Here is a 14,646-nt window from a genome sequence, read left to right as displayed (position 1 = left end):
TGAAAATTGTACTACTGGTATAATTCTTCTATTATTTTAGCTAATAACAACCCAAGAGCCTGGGAAGTATTGTATTTTTAAGTGCAACAAATTTCTGAAAGAGAAAAATGTTTTGAGGCGCATGGATGACTCTTTTATTTGATAAAGAATATTGTTTTGTCTTTGTTCGTTTAAAAAAATTTTGATGCAGGAACCAGCAGTTAGCATAATGGCTATGTCGCTGAACTCCCACGTAGTTGACCATGGTTTGAGTCCCGGACCCGGTGGCTTAAACTCACGCCGGGCGCGTGTGCGTGTGTGCCCAAGATCCTGAGAGGAGAATAGAGGAGAAGGGATTGCGGCATGGCCATCCCCCCTGGGGGGGGGGGGGATTTCTCGCTTTCTGTCTCTCTGTCTCTCTCTGGCTGGCTGGCAAGTGCACGCGCCCTATAGCAAAAAACCTCTCCAAAAAAAAAAGAAACAAAACAAAACAAATTTGATGTAGAACAGAAAAAAAAACCATCTTTTAAAAATCCAAGGTTGAGAGGCAGAACATCTGTGTTAAATTCAGAGAGTACACTCATTCAGATGAAATGTTTAAGGATGTTGGCATCAAGATTTAGAGATGTCAACTAAGTGGGAAGAATGAAAACCAGCTCAGAGTTATTCACCTATGTGAGAGATTTTTAGACAACTCTATTTTGGAACCTTGTTATTAATGTGATAAAAGCAAAAACATAAACTTGCTTTTGTATTTCATGTAAGAATTACTGAATAAGAAATTAGCTGCTTATTGTTGAAGGGAAACCATAGACACCAGAATATATGGTGTATGGCTGTGCACAACAGCTAGCTTTTGTCAGTTACATCATTCGTTCCCAGAGCTCACAATGATGCTCTTCTAACAAAATGCACATTTGTCAGTGGTCAGCACCTGTTAGCATCTGTCACTGTAACCCAAATACACGTGTAATTAGCAACTCAGCTGCTTCATCCCTTTGTACCACAGGTGCTTATTGGATGCCTTCGGTATGTGGAGAACTGGTGTAGATGCTCAGAATTGAGAAGTGACAGGAAAGGCAAGATACCTGCCCTCAAGGAACTTCCCTGAAAGAGACAGAGTAAACAAGTAGACGGAGAATCCAGTTTGAATGAGATAAGGGCATAGAGAAACACGTGGAGTGATGAGCTCAAAATAACTGGGAGGGTGGGAAGGGCTGCTTTAGATGGAGAGAACCTCTGAGGAGGTGATATTTGACATAAAATCTGAATTACAAGAAAGAGCCTATTATATAATGATTAGGAGAAAAACGATCCTAACCAAAGGGAACACCAGGATGAAGGCCGAAGGCGTGAAGAAAGAGGAACTTGGCAAGTTCATAAACAGAAAGAAGCCATGTGACTGGAGCCCAGTGAGTAAGGAGGGAATGAGACACTGAGATAACAGGGCTGGATTACATGGGGCCTAGTAGTCCCAGCAAAGAGTTTTTTACTGTTAAATATCACAGAGGCCATAGCAGACCTTTATGCACGTAAGTGATGTGAACAGAATTGTCTTAAAAGATTCATTTATAGGGATAATGGGTTATCAGAGGCATAAACAGAAGCGGGGAGGGTACTGAGGAGGTGGCTGCTACAGTCCAGGTAAGAAGTGAAAGTGGAGGGGCCAGCAGGTGGCATGGTGGTTAAGGCTCTGGACTCCCATGTGGTGACTACAGTTTGAGTCCTGGACCAGGCAGCTTGAAACTCACACCAGACACATGTGCGTGTGTGCTCAGACTCCTCAGAGGAGAATGGAGGAGAGGGAATTGTGGCATGGTCATTCCCCTGAAGGGTGATTTCTCACTTTCTGTCTCTCTGTCTCTATCTCTCCAAGTGAGCACATGTTCCCTGTAACAAAAATCTCTCCAAAAAAAAAAAGAATGAAAGTGGATAGGAGAGAGAAGGCAACAGTAGTAGACTTATTTAATGGAGTGTATTGACAGAATAGGGTAAGAGAAAATAACTCTCAGATTTTGAGGTGAAATAGAGTTTTATTGGTAAGTAGGAGATGCCTATTAGATAACCGAGTGGAAATGTCACATCCTAAACTGGGAGTTAACGATATTAGTGATACTTACAGCCACAGGGCCAGTTACGACCACTTGAAGAGAATACATAGAAAGAGAAAAGGAAAGAGCCCAGAACCAAGCCCGGAGCCTGGGTAGGAGGCAGAAAGGCAGGGGGAAACCAGGAGAGCATGGTGTCAAAAAGACCCTCTTGAAGAAGAGGGTGGGAGAAGGGGAGCATGTAGGGAAGGAAAATAGGGAGAAAAATAGAGAAGTAAGACAACTGTGGGACACAGAAATGGTTTATTACCTGTTGATGATAACGTGTATAGTATTCTCAGTTGGACTGGTCTGAGGTGTGTGTCATGTTGGGTAAATTCTCTCTACAAGCTAAATGACATATAGCAATTGAATGGATAAACTAATTGCCTTTTCTTAGGGGGGAGGGAAAGACCTTCAAGGAGTGAGTGCTCAACCTTGTCTAGTCTCCTGAGAGGTAAAACCACACGAGGTGAGGAAAGTAAGGAGATCATCAGCTTTGGCAACATGGAGGTTTCTCATGGTCTTATCCCCCCATTTCAGTGAGATTGGAATTACTAATAGACAAGTTTACAAAATATAAGATAAAATGGAGACAGGAAATGGATATAATATTTTTAAAGAGTTTCTCATAAAGGAAGGTAGAGAAATAGGATCGTATCTAGAAGAGATTGTGGGCTCAAAGGCAAGAAAGATTGTCGGGAGTATTTTTAATCTAATGAGAATTATCCAGTAAAGAAGGAGAAATAGATGATGAAGACGAGACAGAGGAAAAGCTGCAGAGTAAAGTTCTTAGAAGGTCTGGAGCATGAGCAGGGGGACTGCCTTTGATAGGAGCACAGTCCCTTCTTGAGTTTTTTGTGTTTTTATTTTTTTCCCCCAGATTTCTGCCATAGGGCATGTGTGCTTGCAAGAGAGAGAGAGCAGAGAGAGGGAAGTTGAGAAATCATTCCCCAGGGGAACAGCCATGCCACAGTCCCTTCTCCTCCAGTCTCTCTCGGGATTTGGGGCACGCACAAGTACCCAGTCTGTTTCAAGCCACCAGGTGCAGGACTTGAATCGTGGTTAGCCACGTGGGAGTCCAGTACCTTAACCACCACACCACCTGTTGGCCCTCTTCTTGAATTTTAACAGGAGAGACTACAGCATATGTATAGATGCAGTACATTTATAGTTTTGATGATGAGAGTATGGGCACCATCCTGTCTGACTTTCTTAGTAAAACACGAGAAACTAAACAAGGTAAGGTAGGGGATAAAAAGAGAAAAACGTTGTAAAACTGCCATCTTGTAGGCAAGGAATCAGATGTACTAGGGAAGTATAAGTGGGACTTCTAGGCAATATTGAGTGCCCGTTAGAGTTTTATAGTCATTAATTTAAAATATAGTCAGTGAGGGACCAGCAGGTGGCCTGGTGGTTAAGGCGCTGGACACTCCCACTTGGCCAACCATGGTTCAAGTCCCGGACCTGGTGGCTTGCTTTCTTGCTTTCTCTCCCTCTCTCTGGTCAAATTAAAATAAATGAATGAATAAATTTTTAAAAGTGTCAGATTTCCATTATAAAAAATTTTTTTAATACAGTCAGTGAATTTAGTTGTGTGGTTTTCTTTTAGAGAGATTTTTGCTATAGGATGTGTGCACTCTCCAGAGAGACAGAGACAGACAGAAAACAAGAAATCACCCCCTGGGGGGGACTGGCCATGCTGCAATCCCTTCTCTCCATTCGCCTCTTGGGATTTTAGGCACTCATGCACACATGCCTAGCATGAGTGTTATGCTTCTAGGTCTGGGACTTGAACTGTGGTCGACTATGTGAGAGTCCAGCAATGCAACCATTATGCAATCTGCTGGTCCCAGTTGTGTGGTTTTCTCTAGCAACTTGAAGCTGCTCTAAATTAAATGCAGAGAAGGCAGATAGTTGGGTACAACCAGGATTTTGGGAAATGAGAATTTGAAGAGAGTAGTGAATAGGGAAAAAGGATTGGTGAGTGTGTTGGAGGTTCGATAAGATCTAAGAATTATTACAGTAGGGTATTGGTGTAAGTGAATTAGAAGTTGACAGATGGTTATTAGGGAAAGGTCATAAGTAAATGGGGAAAGAGATCTTGATTTCATGATTTTATAGATAGTGCAGATACTCGTAATGAAGTTTAGGTTGTAATCATTGATGTGGGTGGCTGTGGAGGGTGGAAGAAAAGGTCAGTGTGGGTGAAGACACCAGGATGTTTGATGAGTAATCCACACTGGTGTTGAAGTCACTGAAAATCTTGAAAGGAGAAAGAGTAAAAAGGAGGACAGAAAGCCAGAACTAAAATCTTCAGGGAATAAGAGTGACCAGGAAAGGAGGTCAGAAGAAAACAGTGTGACTATGTTACAAGCTTATAAAATAGTGGAAAATTTGAAGGAGGAAGGCAGAGAAATGGTTACAGAACTGAAGCAGGATCCACAGAAGGTACCTATGCCCCCTCCTGGCTCTGCTTAATACAAGGAAGATTGTGAGGACTTTAAAAGACTCCTACTTAACAATTAATAACTCTAAAAGTTTACCATATATATATATTTTCACACAAATACACAAAAATATGTAAACATTATTTGTAATGGAAAAAGAAAACTGAGAACAAGTTAAATATCCATCAATAGAGGGCTGATTACCTAAGTTGCAGTACAATACTGTATATTCTTTTCTGGGGGCTGGCCTGAGTTATCACAGCAGGTAAGTGCAATGTATAGAAAGCCAGATCCCATATGGCTGACTGCAGTTCAAATCTCAGCCCTAGCAGCTTGTGAATAAACAGGCAAGTGTGCATACATGGCCAAAATTCTAACAAGACGGAGAAGTGAGGGAGAAGTAATTGCAATGTGGGCACACCCTTTTGGGGGTGCTTTAGCTCTCTCTGATGAGTGGATGCTATCTTTGGCAAGTAAAAAATTCTTTTTAATGGGATAACTCTTTTTTTTTCTGTAAATAAATTGTTTCGTACATATTTGAGGTTTATTGATATTATGGTATACCTAAAAATACAAAGATGCGTATAGCTACTTATAGATAGTACAGTGGTTACTGTCATGAAGCAGATTAATATCTCATCTCACATTGTCACATTTCTTTGTATGATTAAAATAGTTAAAATCTCCTTATTTATTTAACAAAAATTCCTTACCTTGGGACCAGCAGTTGGCATAATGGCGATGTCACTGGACTCCCACATAGTCAACCGTGGTTCGAGTCCTGGACCTGGTGGCTTAGACTCACAACGGGCATATGTGCATGCGTGCCCAAGATCTCAAGAGGAGAATGGAGGAGAAGGGATTGCGGTGTGGCTGTCCCCCCTGGGGGGTGATTTCTCGCTTTCTGTCTCTCTGTCTCTCTCTTTCTGGCGCACCCACCCAAAAAAAAAAAAAAAAAAAAAAAAAAAAAAAACCAAAAAAAAATTCCTTACCTGTTTCTTAATATGTGTTCTTTTATAAGTAAACAATAAACCAACTTTTCATTTCATTGATCTTCATACTGCTTTTTAGTCTTAATTTTATTTACTTTTGCTCTGATCTTTATTATTCCTTCCCTTTTATTAGTTTTCGATTTGGTTAGTTCTTGCTCTTTCAGCTCCTTCAAGTGCCTAAGACTGTTTGTTTGAAATCTTTCTACTTTTTTGATGTGAGCATTCATTGCTATACACTTCCCTCTCTTGTACTTCTTTTTTTGGTTTGTTCTCTTTTCATTTTCATTTGTTTCAAGAAATTTTTAAAATTCCATCTTAATTTTTTAATTGACCTAGTGGTTGTTCAGGAACTTGTTTAATTTCCCTGTAGTTGTTCAGTTTCCAAAGTTCATGTTACTGATTTCTAGTTTTAGTTTATTGTGGTCAGAAAAGATACTTGGGATCAACAGGTGGCGTGGTGGTTAAGGCACTGGAATTCCCACATGGTTGACCACAGTTCGAGTCCCGGACCTGGCAGCTTGCAGCTTGCTTTCTCATTCTTCCTCTCTGTCTTTCTCTAGCAAAATTCATATGAAAATAATAATAATAAATGAATAAAATACTTCTTAAAAAAAGAAAAGGTACTTGATATGATTTCAATTATTTAAAATAATTTTTAAAATTTTATTTATAGTCATTATTTTTATTTTATTTTTATTTTTTGAAGTTGACCAGAGAGAGAGAAGGAACATGAGAAAGCAAGCTGTCAAGTCCGGTACCAAGCTGCCGCTTGATGTGTGGTCAGTCATGTGGGAGTCCAGCCGTTTTAACCACCATGCCAACCTGCTGGCCCATGATTTCAATTTTTTTTTTTTGTAATTTTTTAAAAAATTGTTTTATTTTATTTTATTTATTTATTTTAATTTGACCAGAGAGAGACACAGGGAGAGAGAGAGAGAGAGAAAGTGAGAGAGCAGGCCACCAGGTCTAGGACTCGAACCATAGTCGGCCATGTAGGAGTCCAGCGCCTTAACCACCATGCCACCTGCTGGCCCTCATGATTTCAGTTTTTAAAAACTTGTTGAGACTTATTTTGTGGCCTGAGATATGGTCTGTCCTGGAGAACGTTCCATGCGCTGATGAAACAAGTGTATTCACTATGGCTGTTAGGCGAAATGTTCTATAGGTAACTGAGGTTCATTTTGTAGATAGGGCTGTTTAAATCCGATCTTTCTGTGTTGATTTTTCTATCCAGATGATCTGAGAGTAAGCTGTTAAAGTCTCCAGCTATTACTGAATCTGTGTCTATTTCTCCCTTTAGGTCAAATAATATTTGCTTTATGTATTTGGGCGTTTCGTTGTTGGGTGTATATGTATTTACCATTGTTATATGCCCTTGCTCAATTGATCCATTTATCATTATATAACGACCTTTGTTTTTTTATAGTTTTTGACTTAAAGTTGCTTTTATCTAATACACACGTAAGCAACTTCTGCTTGCTTTTTTGGCTTCCATTTGTGTGGAATGGTCTTTTGTCATCCCTCCACTTTCAGTCTGTGTCTTTTATCAGCAGAATGATTTTGTTGGAAGACAGCATATAGTTGGGTCTTTTTTTTTTTTAATCCATTTAGCCAATCTATATCTTTTAATTTGAGAGTTGAGGGACCAACAGTTGGCGCAATGGCTATGTCACTGAACTCCCATGTAGTCGATCACAGTTTGAGTGCCCGGTGACTTAAACTCACACCAGGCACGTGTGCATGCATGTTCAAGATCCCGAGAAGAGAATGGAAGAGAAGGGATTGTGGCATGGCCATCCCTCTGGGGGATGATTTCTTGTTATCTGTCTCTCTGTCTCTCTCTGTCTTTCTGGTGAGCACATGCACCCTATAGCAAAAACCTCTAAAAAAAAAAAATTGAGATTTGAAAGTTTAATCTATGTACATTCAAGGTTATTTTTGTTGATTTTTGCTATAGGATGCACATTGGCTCACTGGAGAGAGCCAGAGAGAGAGTAAAGTGAGAAATCACTCCCAGGGAAGAAGACCATGGCACAATACCTTCTCCTCTATTTTCCTCTCAGGATTTTGGGCCTACACACACGTATTATTTTCAAGCTGCTGGGTCCGGGACTCGAACCATGGAGTCAGTCATGTGGGATCTAGCCACCTTAACCTCCACACTACTTGCTAGCTTCCAAGGTTATTATTAATGGGACTCCTGTCTTTTCGTTAATAATTTTCTGGTTGTTTTGTAAAAATGGCATAACTCCTCATGGGGTGATTTGTGAAGCTTTCTAAGATATATTAGATTAAAAAGCAAGAAGCTATAATATCCTTTTTGTGTTAAAAAATGGTATAAACATAAATGTGATTATATACATGTATATGAAAATACATAGGTACCCAAATAGACATATGTAATACATATATATTATATGTAGGGGCCAGCAGTTGGCTAATGGCTATGTCACTGGACTCCCAGTAGCCAACCATGGTTCAAGTCCCAAACCCGGTAGCTTAAACTCATGCCAGGTGCATGTGCGTGTGTGCCCAATATCTGGAGAGGAGAATGATGAGGGATTGCAGTGTACCCATCCCCCTGGGAGGTGATTTCTCGCTTTCTGTATCTCTGTCTCTCTCTGTCTTTCTAGCAAGCACATGCACCCTATAGCAAAAACCTCTAAAAAAAAAAATTAAAAAAGAAATAGGTATATAACATATATAAGCACTTATATGTATGTATACTGTAATTATTTCTGAAAAAATAAACAGGAAGTTGTAATAGTCATTATCTGTGGTTATTAAAGCTGTAATTAATTGTACATATCTCTCTCCTCAATAGTTTTTTTTTAATGAGGTATAGTAATTCTGAATTAAGAACTATATTTTGTTAATCTTTGAGGTTTTCACATTTAACACTGTGTTTTATAAATGATAGGTATTCAGTAGATGTTTGTTAAATTATGTTGCCTTCTATAGCAGTTGAATATGCCAAGATTTACAGCTGAAAATTTTGAACCAGGAATAAATGTAGCCCATGCTACACAAAATGCAGACTTTTATAATTTGACAGTAGCTCTGTACGTGTTTTGCTCTGTATCCACATGCTCCCTCATCAGCTCTAGCCATTTTCTTGGCCCTGGATCATCACATTAGAAAGTCGTTGATTTTCGTTATCTTTTTAGTAGTTTTAAGTCTTATCATGATAGAACTTCTTTGTTTTTGTTTTTAAATTTTTTTTAAATAATTATTTTTATGTAATTGTATTTATTGTCATTATTTTATTTTTTTTGAAGTTTACTAGAGAGACAGAGAGAGAGAAGGAAAGTGAGAAAGCAAGCTGCCAGATCTGGGACTCGAACCGTGGTCAGCCATGTGGGAGCCTGGCCACCATAACCACCATGCCATCTGTTGGCCCTAGAACTTCTTGGGTTTTGTTGTTGCTGTAACATTAGAAAGTATCAAAGGAAATTTTGCAAGAACAGAAGTTTGCAAAATCAGAACATCTGTAGAATATTTTTTTTATCCCTTAGCTATTTTGTAAATAATTATTTATTTAATTTTATTTATTATAATTACTATTTTAATTGCTGTTGGAAACTTGCACTCACCAGAGAGAGACAGAAAGAAAGTAAGAAAGCAACCCACCAGGTCTGGGATTTGAACCGAGGTGGACCATGTGGGAGTCCAGCATTTTAACCACCATGCCACCTATTGGCCCCTGACCCTTAATTATTAAATTCCTGGTTAATCTAATTGGTGGTATATGTAGCTATATCCATAAATTGGGTTTGAACTTTTCTTGCAAATGGGATTTTCACCTACCGTATTTGTCAAGATATTTTGTTTCCCTCACTCCAGAATTGCTTCTTGTCTCAGATAAAAACAAGCAACTATTTTATTTGGTGAGAAAATGGAGTTATCTGATCATGTATTCCAGAATCAGTCAACTCAAAAAGGAAGTACTTTTCACATTTATACCAGTTTATTAGAATATCCTAGAGCAGCTTATTTTCATTTCTATAAAAGCAACAGTTCTCTTTCGTTGTTTTTTTTTTTTTTCCCTGCAGTAAATGCTGTCAGAACTTTACTGTTTGTAAGTATATTTAAAATTTTGAATTTTAGCCATAAAGCGTAATGGTCCACAAAGTGGATAAAATGTTGCCCTTCAGAAGTTTGTTTTGCTACTGTAGAAATGTAGAGATGATGATTTCCAGAAATACTATATGTGAAAATTTTTAAATTCATTCTTCTAACGAAATGAAATATAAATTAGTTGGGCTCTCAGGATGCCCCTGTGTATCTATATACAGCATGAACTGGCTGCTGTTTTCTAATGTTTGCCATCTGCATTAATTAATGCTTTTGGTTGCTATGGTGAATTACAGAGCACAAGAAGATAAGCACAAAAAAGTGAACTTGTGTATTTCACTTAGCTTAGACCATTGTATAAAAAAGATTTGCAGTATATTTTACCATTGGCTTCATCAGAACATCTACTTTTAAATTCAGTAGGGAAAAGAATGAAAAGGAAAAATGTCAGATTTTTTTTTTAAATTCATATTTCTTTAGATGTTCTTCCTTAAGCCAGCCTGAATAACTAGTAGGAGGTTCATGTTCTCGTAACCAAATGTGACATAGTCATTTCCATAGGTATACAGTCGAGCCAAGCTCGAAGACCCCGTATCTAGGTCTTGTCCTTAGGTTTATATAAACTCTACCCACAGTAAACCGTCCGTGACGTTTCTTTCCTCTTCAGTAATATAAAATTCCCCGAGCACCTGAAATGATCAGGCTAAAGGACAGTGTTCTTGGGCTATGTTGGAACCCACATGAGTTTTTTCCTTCCCAGTCCTTGCCTTTCTTTTCCATAAGAGACATGTGTACTCTTGGGACCAGGCAGATGGTATAATGGTTACATCACTGGACTCCCACGTAGTCGACCGTGGTTCTAGTCCAAGACCCGGTAGCTTAAAAACTCACACTGGGCACCTGTGCATGTGTATCCAGGATCTCGAGAAGAGAATGAAAGAGAAGGGATTGTGGGTAGACATCCCCCTAGAGGTGATTTCTCACTTTCTGTCTCTGTCTCTCTGGTGAATGCATACGCCCTATAGCAAAATCTCTCTTAAAAAGGAAAAGAGAGAGAGAGACAGGTGTACTCTCAAGGCAGGTGGTAGTTAGAGAACAGCTTTGGAGAAGCAGCATCACTTTCCAGGATAATCTTCACTTGTCTTGTCTACTCTGTGGCTTTGTTTTTGTTTTTTGTTTTTTTTTAATTGCCACATGCCAGAAGGTGCACCAGAGAGAGACAGGGAGAGGAAGAAAGCATGCCACTGAGGTGCAGTCATACCGAAATCTCTTCTAGATTTCTCCATTCTGTCAGTACTTTCGGTACACACACACATGCGACCAATGCATGGCTGAGATTTGAACCACAGTCAGCCATGAGGGATCTGACTCCCTTAACCACTCGGTCGGGGGCCAGCCCATGTTTTTTAGAATTGACTTATCAAGTCAGGAGTCAAACAAAGGTATTACTATCTGATTCTTCTCATCAGTCATCAAAGTGGTTGCTATATCCCTGCAAAGGAAAAACTTTCTCCCCTCTGCTTAATGAAATAATCTGCAATTCATGGGTATTTATTAATCAAGATAAACTATACATTGGACCTCAGTAGAGTTATTCCTTATAAGGAGCACTGTGTATTGAAGTTTATTGTAAAAAGCACTTTCCTTTCCTCCTCTCCTCCTTCCTTCTTTCTTTCCTTTCATTCTTGTTATAGACTGCTGTAATCCTCCTGCCTCAGCCTCTTGAGTTACTGGGGATTACAGTCCAACCCAGGCCTCCGCTGTGGTCCTAGCCTATGGAGCACAGCCTCTTAGCTGGGTACACCACCATGGCTGGGCAAATCGTCCTTTTCTGATATATCAAAATCCTTTTTCCTTCAGTTCTCCATTTCGGGGATCCCGGGCACATGCACGTACCCAGTGCATTGTTCTTTCTGAGGTCAGGACTCAAACTCCACTTGCTGACGTGGGATACAGCTTTCTCTGCATAGCACTTACTGCTATGCTACTGGGCTGATCCAAGTTTCTCTTGTTCCACAAATCATTGAAAGCCTCTGGCCTGGGTTCTCTGCTAAACTAGCTCCTTCCGTCACAACCAAGCTTCCTGGATAAAGAAGCCTGCAGCCAGTGTCTTCATTTCTCAGCTCCTCAGTCCATGTACGGTGGCTTCCTCCTTGCTCCACCATAACACGTTAAAGCGCTTCTTATAAATCACGTTGGCATCTCCTGTAGACTCTCCATTCTCACCTTCTCTGACTCATTGCTAATTGTAGCACTGTTGGCTGTTCTTTGCTCTTGAGACTCACTGTCCCTTCTCTCTCTCTTTTGTTTCTCCTCCGACCTTTCTGAATATGCCTCTCCCAGTGCCTTTGCTGGCTCTGCGTCTTGCTTATTCTTTAGATGTCAGGGATTTGCCCCAAACTCTTGTTTTTTGGTTCTCTTCTCATTCTCATCCACTTCCATAACTTCAGCTACCACCCGAAAATTTTCCCCAGAAATACTCCGGGAAAGCACCAGGCCTGAATATCCAGATTATCTAGTGGATATCCCCATTGGAACGTTCCGTAGGAACCTCAAACACAAAATGGTTTTTTCTTCCTCAGTAAATCAGTCTTTCTTCTCAAACCTAAGTCACTATACCTAGTCACCCAAATCAGAAAACAAAGTCATCGTGGATTCCTCCTTTACCTTCATCCTGCACATTCAGCCACTGACAAAATACTGAAGAGTCTTCCTTTCTTGTGTTTTCTACACCCAGTCCCTCCTCTTCAGTCCTTCGCACACAGGACACATGCACTTGCCGGAGAGACACGGAGGAAGGGAAGGTGAGAGTTCATCTCCTGAGGGGGATGGCCACGCCGCAGCTCCTTCTCCTCCATTCTGCTCTTGGGATTTGGGGCATGCATGCACATGTCCCTGGTGTGAGGTTCAAGTCTCCAGGCCAGGACTTGCAGGGCAGTCAGCCATGTGGGAGTCCAGTGCCTCGACCACCGTGCCACCTGCTGCCCCTTTCTGTATTTTTTTAGTTCTATAGTTCATATTTTCTCAGAAAACTTATAGTATCCTTTTATTCCCCAACTTTTCCCACCAGCAATCCCCAATTCATTCTTATATAGCTGTAAAAGTTATCCATGATCTGGCTTCTGCCCCTTCCTCTCTGATGGTATCCCTACTTAGATGCTTCATGTTCTCCATAAGGGAGGAGTTAGAGGAGCCAGCCAGTGGCATGGAGGTTAAGGCAGTGTGATCCCCCATGGCTAACAACATACTACAAGTCCCGGGCCTAGCAACTTGAAAAACACACCAGGCATGTATGCACGTGTGCCCAAAATCCTCAGAGGAAAATGAAGGAGAAGGGATTACAGCATGGCCATCCTTCCTTGTGTGCCTGTGGGAGTGGGGGATGGCTTTTCTCACTTTACCTCTCTCTCTCTGGCAAGCACACACGACCTTTAGTAAAATTGAAAAGAAGAGTTAGGATGACTGCAAAGTTTTTGGCCCGAGTAACTGACCATCTAAAGTAGTCAGCCATTTGCTCTGATGGGGAAAGGTATAGGTGGAACAGGAACAGGCTAGGGGAAGATTTGAGATTAGAACATGTTGACTTGAGAAATCTATTTAACATCCAAGTAGAAATGTCAGCTTAAATATTTAAGTCTGGCGTTTAGGAGAGGGGTCTGGGCTGGAGGCAGAGACTTGAGAGTCATCAGCCGACAGATGTGTTTAAAACTGCAAACCAGGGGCCGGCCCTATAGCACAGTGCTTAGGCCCTGTGTACAGGGAGCCAGATCCCATATGGCTGTCTGCAGTTCAAATCCCAGCCCCAGTGGATTGAAAAACATGCAGGGAACATGTGCATACATGCCCTTAATCCTGACAGGGTAGAGAAATGGAAGAAAAAGGATTATGGCTTAACTGTTCTCCATTGGGGGCTTCTCTCTCTTCCTCTCTCTCTTTCTCCTGAGTGCATATGCCCTCTGGCAATTTTTAAAAAAGAACCCCAAAACTGGATGAGATCATCCTGGAAAGTTTCATCCGTAAAACTTTTAACAGTACTAGAAGGTAGGCACAAGCCATGTGTGGCTGCAAATCACTTGAAATTTTTCATCTAAGTTTTATTTTAACTAATTTAAATTAAAATAGCTATTTGTGGCAAGTGGCCACCCTACTGACAAAGCAAATCTAGGGAGTAAGTATAGATCACTAAGAAAGGAGGGCCTAGCCTCTTTGGCACAGCCAGTAGCATACCAGACTGTGAAGGCGGAAGTCACTGCTGACCGTGGTTCAAGTCCCTGGCCTGGTTGACCTGAGAGCACACCAGGCATGGCTGTGAGCTGCCCAGGATCCTAGCTGGCTTGAGGGACTGGAGAAAGGGTCTCAGTGAGACCAAGCCCTGCAGAGGGTTCGTCTCGCTCTCTCCTCTCCAGTGCACATGCTGTATCATGAATTAAAGGAAAAGAGGCCAGCTCATGGTCTGGTGACTACAGCAGCCGGATCCACATGGCTAACTGCATAGTTCAAGTCCCGGCCCCAGCTGTTTAAGAAACTCATCGGGCTGTGTGTGTATGCCCGAAATCCCCAAAGGAGGGAGAAATGGAGAAGGGATTGTGACATGACTATGTCCTATGGAGGGTTGCTTTCTCTCCCTCCTCCTTCTCTGTCCCTGTCCCCTTCCCTCTCCCCCATGAGCTCATGTGCTCTCTGACGAATTAGGGAAAAGAAAAGAGGACCACTGAGTTCTGGACACTCTGCCATTACGAGGTCAGGGAAATACAGTGAGTCCATAAAGGGACACTGACAAGTAGCAACTAATGAAGTAGAGAGAAAACTAAGAAAGTGGTATCCTGGAAACCAAGGGAAGAAGGTACATCCAGAAAGAACGAGTCATCAGCCTCGTCAACTGTTGCCAACAGGTCAAGTAAGACAAGGGCTGAAAAATGATCATGGAGTTAGCAAGTGACTTTGATGAGAGAAGTTATTTAGTGGAGTAGGGAGCCCAAACCAGACTGGGATTAGATGGAATGACTGTAGAATTATTACTGAACCCTTATGAGTTCTTGCTCCCTCAGCTGTGATTTTCGCCTT

At 41.0% G+C, this 14,646-nt stretch overlaps 1 protein-coding gene across 1 annotated transcript in view; it reads left to right on the top strand.

The window, feature by feature from the left end:
* Nucleotides 1-14,646, top strand: part of VPS45 (vacuolar protein sorting 45 homolog) — an 86,603-nt gene that overhangs the window by 34,702 nt on the left and 37,255 nt on the right. The gene's annotated exons all lie outside the window — the stretch shown is intronic.

The sequence above is a fragment of the Tupaia chinensis genome, unplaced genomic scaffold, assembly GCF_000334495.1.
Source record: "Tupaia chinensis unplaced genomic scaffold, TupChi_1.0 Scaffold145814_1, whole genome shotgun sequence".
In the NCBI taxonomy this organism is placed as follows: domain Eukaryota; kingdom Metazoa; phylum Chordata; class Mammalia; order Scandentia; family Tupaiidae; genus Tupaia; species Tupaia belangeri.
The sequence above is the reverse complement of the archived record's forward strand: the minus strand, read 5'-3'. Positions and strand labels throughout refer to the sequence as shown.